This window comes from Ochotona princeps, chromosome 4 (genome assembly GCF_030435755.1).
Source record: "Ochotona princeps isolate mOchPri1 chromosome 4, mOchPri1.hap1, whole genome shotgun sequence".
Classification (NCBI taxonomy): domain Eukaryota; kingdom Metazoa; phylum Chordata; class Mammalia; order Lagomorpha; family Ochotonidae; genus Ochotona; species Ochotona princeps.
The window spans coordinates 82,402,333-82,413,528 of NC_080835.1; positions in this window are offsets into that span (position 1 = coordinate 82,402,333).

The window sequence follows — 11,196 nt, forward strand, 5'->3', positions numbered from 1 at the left end:
ATTAGAGTACATATTCGTGCATTCCAGAATCAGGAATCATCCCAGATCAAATGACAGCAGCATAAAGCTTACTGTGTAGAATTGGTGGCCTTAAAAAAAGCACATAATTAGTTGAATCACCTTTTCTCCTCTGTGTGTTGTGTATTTAAAAAGAAAGAAAAATTTGTGGAGGCTTTTATGTGTATATAACATTGGAAGAAAATTATATGAGAATAATACAGGGAGTGACTTACATGTGCATTTACTGAAATGCTAAGCAGATGTAAATAGACTTTATTTTCAATAAATTTTTTAATCACTGGCTCTAGGAATTGTTTATATGTTCCAAAACTAGAAACTAAAACTCTAATCCCTTCCTAAACCTGTTTCATCCTCCTGATTTCCTGCATTATTCTGATTGATCATTGATTTATGGCAATATTTGGAGATGATAACAAGGATGGGTGCACTTGAGTAAATATCTCTTAGAAGGCAAGAGTTTCTAAGTTCCTACAGCCTGTGACCTGTTCAATGACTTTCACATATTGCCTTTGCCATCTGCACCTTTATGTTCTTCACCTGTCAACAGTTCAAAAAAAAGTTTCTGTAGGAGTCAGAAAGCTCCATATTTACTTTTAAATGAATTTTTTGCTGTTGTTATTGTTTCCTTATTTCCTTGTTTCAGTAGTTGTCTGTTCTGGGCTTGATTCCATTAACTAATCTCTCCAATTTTGCATCTCCTTATATAGGTGGTGTTTTCATTTGTTTTGTCTGTTGTATTGAGAAATAGTATTGTCTTCAAGGAACTCAACAAAACAGACTAACAGAGGTTATATCTTCTGGTCTTGCCCATCACTGTGGCTTTGCTATTTAATCCTATACATCATTCTAGATTCGTACTCCATTCTGGATTTCTGACTTGCAAATCTCAGGGATCCCTGAGCTCCACCACACTCAGTGCCTATAGAAGAAGCTGCTTTCCTGTCTGAAAGATTAGGTAAGAGAAAATAAGCTCCCTTTAGGCCTGTTAGTTTTCTTAATTAAAGTCTGTTTTCATTTCATTAAATCCTTTAGCCAATGCTACAGTATAACAGACAAGATAATCGTGTTCATTATTCTTCTTGCTGTCATTCATTTGGAAAAAATTGTTAATATTTCTGTTTTAAAGACTTATTTATTTGAGGGCAGAACACATGGAAATAGAGACAGAGTCTTCCATCTGCTGGTTCACTCTCCACATGGTAACAGCAGCTGCAGCTGGACCTGTCCAAAGCCGGGAGCCAGGATCTTCTTCTAGGTTTCCCATGTAGGTGCAGGGTGCCAAGGCATTGGGCCAACTTCGCTGCTTTCCCCAATGCATTAGTAGGGAGCTGGACTGGTAGTAGAGCCATGTGCGACTCATATGGGATGCTGGCACTGCAGGTCGCAGCTTTACTGGATGCACCACTGTGTAGCGTTGATGTTACCCCTGTTTAATATTTCTAAGTCGATCATTATTTTTCTTGCTCTACTACATAGGGATTAATGTATGCAAATTATTTGAATATTGCAATGTATTCTAAAATTCAAAGTAAATATATGGTATTATTAAATGTAAAGTGATTATCATAAGGTTAATCCAAAGTTAATGTACACCTCTTGAGTGGCCCACAAACTTGAGTTAAATTGTGAAGCACCTTTTTTTTCATCTACAGCCTCTGATACTAAGTAGGATGAAGAATATCTGTCTAATCAAAATTATTATCCCCATAATACTCTGGTACTCTTACACTGGGAGAGAATGTAAGCTGTATCACAGCAATACTCATTACATGCTCCCCTTGAGAGTTAGAATATTACTTGACAGTTACTGTATACTGTAATGATTCAATCTTTCCCTGATACAAAGATGATCAATTGAATTACATGTACAGTATTCATAGCACAAAGGAATGCCTTTGAAAATCAGTCAAGCACAGAAAGATATATTTGTTTACATTTTGGTATTTGGAGGGAATAAATACTATTATGATCAAATACATGCATAAATATATCTACATATTATGTATGTATATACACATATATATGTTACTTTAAGAACATTCTATTTAGTGTTCTGGAAACTCATGTATTTAGATTTAAAGTATATGTTTCAAAAATTCCCTCTAAGGGACAGATAGCTCTAGGAAAAAAAAATCTAGAAACAAGGGCTGAAATATACAGGAAAGCAAATGTCTGTTCAGCATAAGAAAGACCTTGCAACATTTATGAAAGTCGTGCATTAAAATAAGACTACCTATTAAATACTGGCATGTGGCAGATTATTATTATCCTAATAATTTCCCTCACAGGATGCACAACCAAAGAATTTTGCATTCTATTTATACTTTTTATCTCAACCATTTTCTGATATATTGTTAATTGCTTCCTCTTCCAAGTTATTTAACATTTTAGGCATTCTACATAACTTAACTTGAATATTTCTGCATACTCAAACATTTTTAATAGCACTTGAGTTTTGAAACTGCATCAATTTAGGACATTTTCATTGAAAGGGATTTTTTAAATCACTCAGGAAGTCTTAAATGGTGCTGACATTTCAAATGGGCTGCTAATTGGGCCTTGTTTTTTCCTTCTGTCTGCCATGGGTACATGTTTCTTTTTTAGTAAATAAAATCTAAAGTGCTAAATTTTTCTCCTGCATTATTATCTGTATTCCCTGGCAAATGTCATTATATAGCCAAATGTAGAAATTTTAGCCATTTAATTGGCAAGAATATATATCTTGAAAATCTAGATATAGGGTTATTTTGCTTGGTTTTTTGTTTTTTGTTTTCAAGAGAGCTCCCATTTGCTTCTTCATTTCCCAAATACCTGGAAACCAGGAAAGCAGGAACACAATCCAGGGAGGTCTCCCACGTGGGTGGTTGGAACCCAATGTTTCAGTGATTCCTGCTGCCTGCCAGGGTCTGCATTAGCAGAAGGTACAGTCAGGAGTCGGAGCCAGAAATCAAGCCCAGGCATCTGTATGGGATGCAGATGCCACAACCTCCAGTTTCAACACTTACCGGTAGTACATATACTGATAAACCACAGTAGATACCACTATGATACCTGGTCAAATTAAATAACAAAGGATGATTGGATCATAAGCTATTTGATACACTTACCCAAAATAACTGTTCTAAATCCTATGTTCATAGGCAATTTTGAAAACAAAATTGGAATATAATGCAGCTTCCAGCCTCTTATAGGAAGTCTCTAAGTTTTAATACATTTCTTTGTTAAATGTTGTATTTTTAGTTTTGATTTCTACTTCAGAGGTAAAAAAAATCACTGTCTAATTTTTAGCAGTTCTATTAGAAACGTCTTAACATTGAACACAACTTAGCCTCCTTGAATAACTTCCTATTCTAAGTCCTAGTTTACCATCGCTACATGCCAGTCATTCAGCCTTTTGATACAGGAATATATCACCTATTCCTTCAAAACTAAGACCTCATTTTCCTTCACATTTAAATGCTGAGTATTTCAACATCTTCCACAACGACTGGAATTAGAGGCTTTGTACTTACATAATTACTACAGAAAATCTGGCTCAGTTCTGTCATCTTGGAGGGCATTGAGTCTGCCCAGCATTGCAATCAGTTTTATGTAGGAACCTTGCTGCATTATCCATTCTCAGTGTACTTAATAACTTAAATACATCTAGTCCCACCATCCAGCACTCTAGCTTTATAAATCCCATGTAGGCCACTCCCCAGCCCCCTCAATGACAAGTATTATTTTGGGGGAGAAAAGCTAAAATTTAATAAGTTGCTTATTGGATATGTTTTTCAGAATTTTACTTTCTAGAATCCAAAAAGTAAAAAAAAAAAAAAGAAAAGAAAGAAAGCAGAGAGAGGGAGAGAGAAAAAGAAAGAGAAAGGAAGGAAGGAAAGGAAGAGGAAGAAAGAAAGAGAGGGGGAGGGAGGAAGAAAGAACAGTCCTTGGTGGTTAATGGGAAAATAATTTTCTCACAGATCGACAAATCAAATTTTATGGTAAAAAAATTTGTGGTAAAAATAAATTTAAATATTCATCTGAATACAGTTATTTACAGTAAATTTCCAAATTTCTAAAAAGGCTATAGCTAAATAACCATGAATCAGGCAGCTTTGCTCATTTCATCAACTTTGACAACACTGCAATCACAAAGCTTATTATTTTTGGTCTCAAGGCAAGTTATTATTCTTGGTCTCAAGGGTAACATCTGCTGAAAAGACATAACATGTCACCTTCTGTTAATGATTACCACATTGTTGTATGAATATTTCTTTTCATGTGTGTCTTCCTCATTTCACAGAAAAGGCTTAAGGCTAGGATCTATATTCATGATTTCTAGATGCAGCAGTTGTAACAGTGTCTGTCATATAATTAGACATCCAATAAATCTATATTCTACCAAGCCAATGTGTGAAGCAAAATATATATGTTGCTACCAAATGGGTTTAGATATAATACATCTGTACATTTGCAAATTTTTCAAGTACATGAAAATTATCTTATTTTAGAATTTTACATTTTAGAAAGTCACCATGTTGTACAGTAGTTATGTATTAATATATGCGTTGATTATTTTGGCAATATTTTATAACATGCTTATTTTCAAAGTCTCTAAGAAAATTGTTTTCAGGGGTTTATTTTAGCAATGTAAACGCTAACCAGAAACACTTTTAAGAGTGAAATTGCATTATATGATATAGTATCCATCTTTGGAGAGCATATGCAATTGATTGTATAGTGTATATATATAGTTGCTTACTGAAAGTAAAATTATAAGTTTGAAATTCTTTACCCAGTCTTTAAGAGCTTGGGAATCATTTGTTTTAAATGAATTTTGGTTATAATGTTTTGGTTTCTTTTTTTGAAAAACAGTAATGGATAAGATTATGACTCTAAGTTTCATTGGTATACACACAGCCTCATTTCTCCTATATAGCCTCATTACTTCTATGACTGTTCTCCCACTTGGAAGGGGGAGGTGAGGGCAGAGGGTCCACGTGTTACATACATCACCTCCACTAATGGAATTTGGATTTGTGCCATATGCTATGAACTATAAAGTTAGCATTTTTCTGCAGGTCCATAGCAACCAACTAACATAGTAAAACATTTCCACCCATGAAATAATTTATTAAAATGTATATCAGAAAAGATATATATTTTCTGTACTTGCTATTATTAGAAATAAAAGCAGTGAGAGAGATGGAGTCTAGGGTTCTCGTTTTTCTTGCCTTTTCCTTCTCAGTTATTCTCAGTTCTTGAATGGCTTTGTTGGGTTTCAGAACTTCTGATAGTATGATGGTGGGAGTGGGGAGATTGCCAGGAGGGGATTCCGTAGCTGGGATGCAATCAGCAATTAAGACTTTATGCTGGACAGCATGCTCTGATATTATTAGAGCGACAGCTACAGTCTTCCAGGAAGTGATAGATATGGAGACACCTCCCATGACTGACCTAAGAAAGAACATTTATACACATGACCTTAAGAAGACAGCAGTGGAACTAATAGAACGTCCAAAGCCCAGAAAGGGACAGCTTCCTTCACAGGACACCAAGCACAAAGCTGTCAGAGTTTGCACGCTTTCCTGCAGTTGACATCGCCGGGTGCTCCGTGTCATAATTAAACTACAAAATTCTGAGCTAACAAAGGCACCTAAACTGTAACTGACAAGGCACTACCATGCAAGGTCTTTTTCAGTGTTTGGACAGATGCCACCTTTGTCCCAGGTTCTTGTAATTTTTCTTCTTTATGGAATGGATGAATTTCTCCCAAGTTTCCCATGTTCCTATGTGAAGAGTTGTGATTTACTTACTAAATGTCCTGGAGTCCCAAGTCCTTACCGGCAGTGGTCTACACTGAAACATAGATACTTTGTAGAAACACAATCTTTGAAAAATGAAGGATGCCTCCATCCATTATGCTTACATAAAGCCAACTGACTTCCCTGAATTTCTGAAAGTTTCTAATGTTCACTCATTAATCTTAGCCTGAATTTATTGCTCCACAGTTCTTTCCTTATCACCTCCTATTTCGCTTTTTTCTCTGGCTTTGTATAGTTCACTTTGCCTTCAAACATTGACCCATTCCCTTCCTTTTAACCATATATACACAGATGCCTTTAACGGAGTCATTATAATCCTAAGGGTCTCATAGGGAAAAGACCAGTCACCAGGTGGTTAGGCATGCTTCTCTGAAATCAGAGGTCTCCTCTCCGTCAACATTTAACAATCACACCCCTACCAAGTGCAGCTTCCCTTCTAAGTCAACAAGCCGGATGGTTAATCATCACAATCTGATATATGGAAGTTCTTTGCCTAAATTCAGAACCCACCTGAATCAGCCACATTCTTCCAACAGTAGAATCAAAAAGGGGGCCCAGCACAGTAACCTAATGGTTAAGGGCCCCATGCATGCACCGGGATCCCATATGAGTATTGGTTCTAATCCCAGCAGCCCTATTTCAAATCCAGCTCCCTGCTTCGGGCCTGGGAAAGCAGTGGAGGACAGCCTAGAACCTTGGGAACTTGCACCAGCATGGGAGACCTGGAAGAGGCTCCAGGCTCCTGTCTTCAGATCAGCTCAGCTCTGGCCATTGTGGCTGCTTAAGGAGTGTATCAACAGATGGAAGATCTTCCTCTCTGTCTTTTCTCCTGTCTGTATATCTGACTTTACAATAAAAAGTAAAATAAATCTTAAAAAAAAAGGAAGCAAAAAAGGACAGTAGCCTTTCATGGATAAATTTCAATATCCATTTTAGAAAATAAACTGAAAAAGACTTTAAGTACGAGTTATGTAACACTGGGCTACAAGCTTTTATGTATAAATTACAAAATATATCATGTCAAAAATTTTTCATAAAAAGTTAGCCAGCTTACACATTTTTTATATTTTTATTGCAAAGTCAGATATATAGAGAGGAGGAGAGACAGAGAGGAAGATCTGTCTGCAACAGCAGGTGCTGTGCCGATCTGAAGCAAGGAGCCAGGAAATTCTTCCAGGTCTCCCACGTGGGTGCAGGGTCCCAAGCTTTGGGCTGTCCTCGACTGCTTTCCCAGGCCACAAGCAGGGAGCCGGATGGGAAGTGGGTCCCCCGGGATTAGAACTGGCACCCATATGGGATCCTGGCATGTGGAAGAGGAGGACTTTAGCTGCCAGGCCACTGCGCTGGGCCCCAGTTTACACATTTTAACTGTCATATTTATATATACACGTTTTTCAAAGGAGGAAATATTTAGAAAGGAAGATTCTTTCTACTTTGGGTCCAGAAAGTTTCCAAATGTTTATTAAGTATTTTGAAAAACTTTTAACCAATATAAAATACTAATTTTAATATGGGCACTAGAAAAGTCTATTTAATAAACATTAATTACTTAAAACTATTAATTTAATTATCAAGTTTTATATAAAACCCATGGTTGTGAGATGAAGTAGTTTTGTGTTTATTAAGTTTTTTTTTTTAATTTTTTATTATTTAACTTCAGTAATTACATTGTATTATGTGACACAGTTACATAGATACTTGGGTTCTCCCCACCCCTCCCCAAACCCCCCCACCATGGTGGATTCCTCCACCTAGTTGCATAACCACAGCTCAAGTTCAGTTGAGATTCCCCCATTGCAAGCCTATACCAAACATAGAGTCCAGCATCCCATTGTCCAGTCAAGTTCAACGGCTTCTTAGGTATACCCTCTCTGGTCTGAAGACAGAGCCAGCAGAGTACCATCCCAGTCAATTGAAAGCTCCAACATACCATCAGCAAAAATCTACATCATTATGGAATTAATTGACATAGCAATGAGCAACCAATATGCTAAAAGTAAATGCGAGTTCCCAGCCACCTTCTGTGACCACCTCACCTATACTTCAATTTTAGTTTATACACAACATATAACATTCAAAACATAACATGTTATACATAACATCACATCATCTTAAATTAAGGCAAACATGTGGTATTTAACCTTTTGGGATTGGCTCATTTCCCTTAGCATTATGGTTTCCAGTTTGGCCCATTTGGCCACAAAGAACTGCATTTTGTTTTTTTTAATAGCTGAGTAGTATTCCATGGAGTAGATGAACCATAGCTTTCTTATCCAATCCTCTGTTGATGGGCATTTTGGTTGCTTCCATGTTTTTGCAATTACTGATTGTGCTGCTATGAGCATAGGAGTGCATGTTGGTTTCTCATAAAACAATTGTTCTGGATATATTCCTAGGAGTGCTATTGCTGGATCATACGGTATGTTGAATTTGAGTTGTTTGAATATTCTCCATACTGATCTCCATAGAGGCTGTACCAGCCTGCAGCCCCACCAGCAGTGGAGTAGGGATCCCTTTTCCCCGCAACCTCGCCAACAAGTGTTGTTGGTGCTTTTATTCATGTGGGCCAGTCTTACTGGCATTAGGTGGTACCTCATTGATGTTTTAATTTGGATTTCCCTTATTGCCAGGGAACTTGAGCATGTTTTCATATGTTTATTTGCCATTTGGGTTTGTTCCTTTGTGAAGTGTTTGCCCATTTCCCGTGCCCATTTCTTGAGTGGCTTGTTTTATAACTAAACAATGTAATTCATAAGGCATAATGAGTGTAAAACCAAAGACAGGCAACTTAATAATGTTAATGAAAACCTTGGAAATTTGCGGAAGCTATCTCAAGATAAACATAAATATTAAAAAGATCCTCCTATTATTTATAAGGCTAGATCCTGCTATCCTGCTACACCTGATAAATATTTTGCTTTTATTCAGGGCTAGTTTAACTAATTTTACTCTGTTAATAATTAGTAGATCTTCCACATGAAGTTAATTACTCTTCCCTAACTCACACAAAAATGTATGCTGCAAAATGAGTTTAAATTTTTTAATCAAGAAAGCGTATCCCTATGGGCTTTCCAGATTTTAAAATCCAATTAGCTTTAGTGTTTTTCCTTTTAGAGATTAACCACCCTTTTATGTTTATGTTATGAAACATTAATTGGAATTCAAACCATTTATAACTTTTCTAAAATAATCCTTTAATGAATCAGCAATTTTTTATTTCTTATACAAATACTATTCACTTTCAATCTATTCCTAAAGGAACAAAATGTTATCACAACATTCTTCCACTGAAGTACAGTTCACATTTCTCTTATAAGCACAAATTAATACGCGCTCTTGCTTCTAAGATTTTTAGGAAAAAAATGCAATATTTAAAATAAAGCATTTACTTTTTTAAGTAGGTAAAATACTGAAGGTCTAACTGTCTAACCAGTATTTTTGTGACAGGCTGTCATTCATTAATGCCCATGTCAATCAGTGGTTCTCAAAGTTGATTCAAAGCTAAAGTAATCACACAAGGAGTGTCTCGTTAAAAGTTCTAAATCTAGGATCCGGACCTTGGAGATTTTGACTTTAATAAATTCTAAATTGCAGAGCTTGGAACCCCTATCTTTTCAAGCCATGCAAGTTTTTTTTTCTTTTTCTTTTTCTTTTTTTTAAGTGTTTTTCAAAGGCAGATTATACAAAGGGAGGAGACAGAGAAGATCACCTATCCTCTAGTTCACTTCCCAAATGGCCCCAATGGCCAGAGCTGAGCTGATATGAAGCTGGGAGCCAGGAGCTTCTTCCACATCTCCCACATGTGTGCAGGGGTTCTAGGACTTAGCCTAGCCTCTGCTGTTTTCCCAGGCCATAAGCAGGGAGCTGGATGGGAAGTGGCTCCCATACTGGATGCTGGTTACAGGATGAAGGATTGGTCTAATGAGCACCACAATGGCCACTAGTGCACCTTCTAAGAAGCCTTTAGGACAATTCAAAAGGTGTGTTACATGCTTGACACAGGGCTTAGCCGATGAGAAAGGTTCAACAAACGTCTCTGTCTCCTCCTTGTTTTCCTTGTATGTTTGAAAAACACCTTTGTCCTCAAGCGCCTCCAAATGCTACACCGTTGTGCTCTAGCTCCTCCAAATGCTGCCACAACTTCTCATTTCCCATAGTAGATGCGAGCCAAGAGTTTCTCATTTGTTCATGTATCGATTCAACCAGCATTTCTTGATCTCCCACTAAGTCTTGTTACTGTATAAGGTTTGAAGGTATAACAAGAAAACCTTGTTCCGTTTGAATCACTGAGCATCTGCTGCTTCCATCACCCTCTTGGTTTTGCCTCAGTTCTATTGCTGACACTTTCAGACTGGCTCCATTTTGTTTTCCATGCTCTCACAAGGCCATGGACCTTAGAAAATTCCTAAGCTTTCACATTTGCCATGTCCGAATGCACATCCCTGGTATTCCTTAACCCCAGCTCTCAAGCTCCAAAGGTACAGATATCATTAGTCCAGATGAAGAATGACTCCCAGATTACCTACATTCCTGTGAGCAAAGGAGTCACAAAACCAAGTCACAGACCTGGAGAGTCTTGTAAAATGGGCAAATCTGGTTCAGCACGGTGGCCTAGCGGCTAAAGTCCTCACCTTGCACACACTGGGATCCCGTATGGGCACCACTTCTAATCCCAGAAGCCCTGCTTCAAATCCAGCTCCCTCCTCGGGGCCTGGGAAAGCAGTCGAGGGTGGCCCAAAGCCTTGGAATCCTGCACCTGGCTGGGAGACCCAAAGAGGCTCCTGACTTCGGATCAGCTCAGCTCTGGCCATTGAGGCTTCCTGGGGAGTGAATCAGTGGATGGAAGATCTTCCTGTCTTTCTTCCTTTCTGTATATCTGACTTTCCAATAAAAAGAAATCTTCAAAACATGGGTAAATCTAAGCAGTCTGCAGGTAATTTTGAATCTCCTCGATAATTTATTTTTACAAACTGCAATGCAGAAGAAATGTATACAATTTTAAGTGAATAAAATTCAAAAGAAATTTTTTTCTCAACTGTCTCCTACACCAATTATGCATTCAACCCAAATAATGTGTTTAATTATTGAAGCTTCATATACTATGTCAAGCATCTCTTTAGCATGATTTCACATGATATTGAATACCATTTCTCATGAGTTTCCCATCATAAATCCTCATCAAAATAATATAGATGTGAAACAGCAAGCAGAGGTCATCTTATTGATATTTAGAAAAAAATGAGGTTGCTAGCCATGGAATAGTTGACATGTACAGTGATCCATTTCATTAATAATTTAAGAGTCTTTTTTGATCTTGGTAATATAATTAATGTGCATTGAAGGAGAAAAAAGAGATAGAAGTAATACAAAT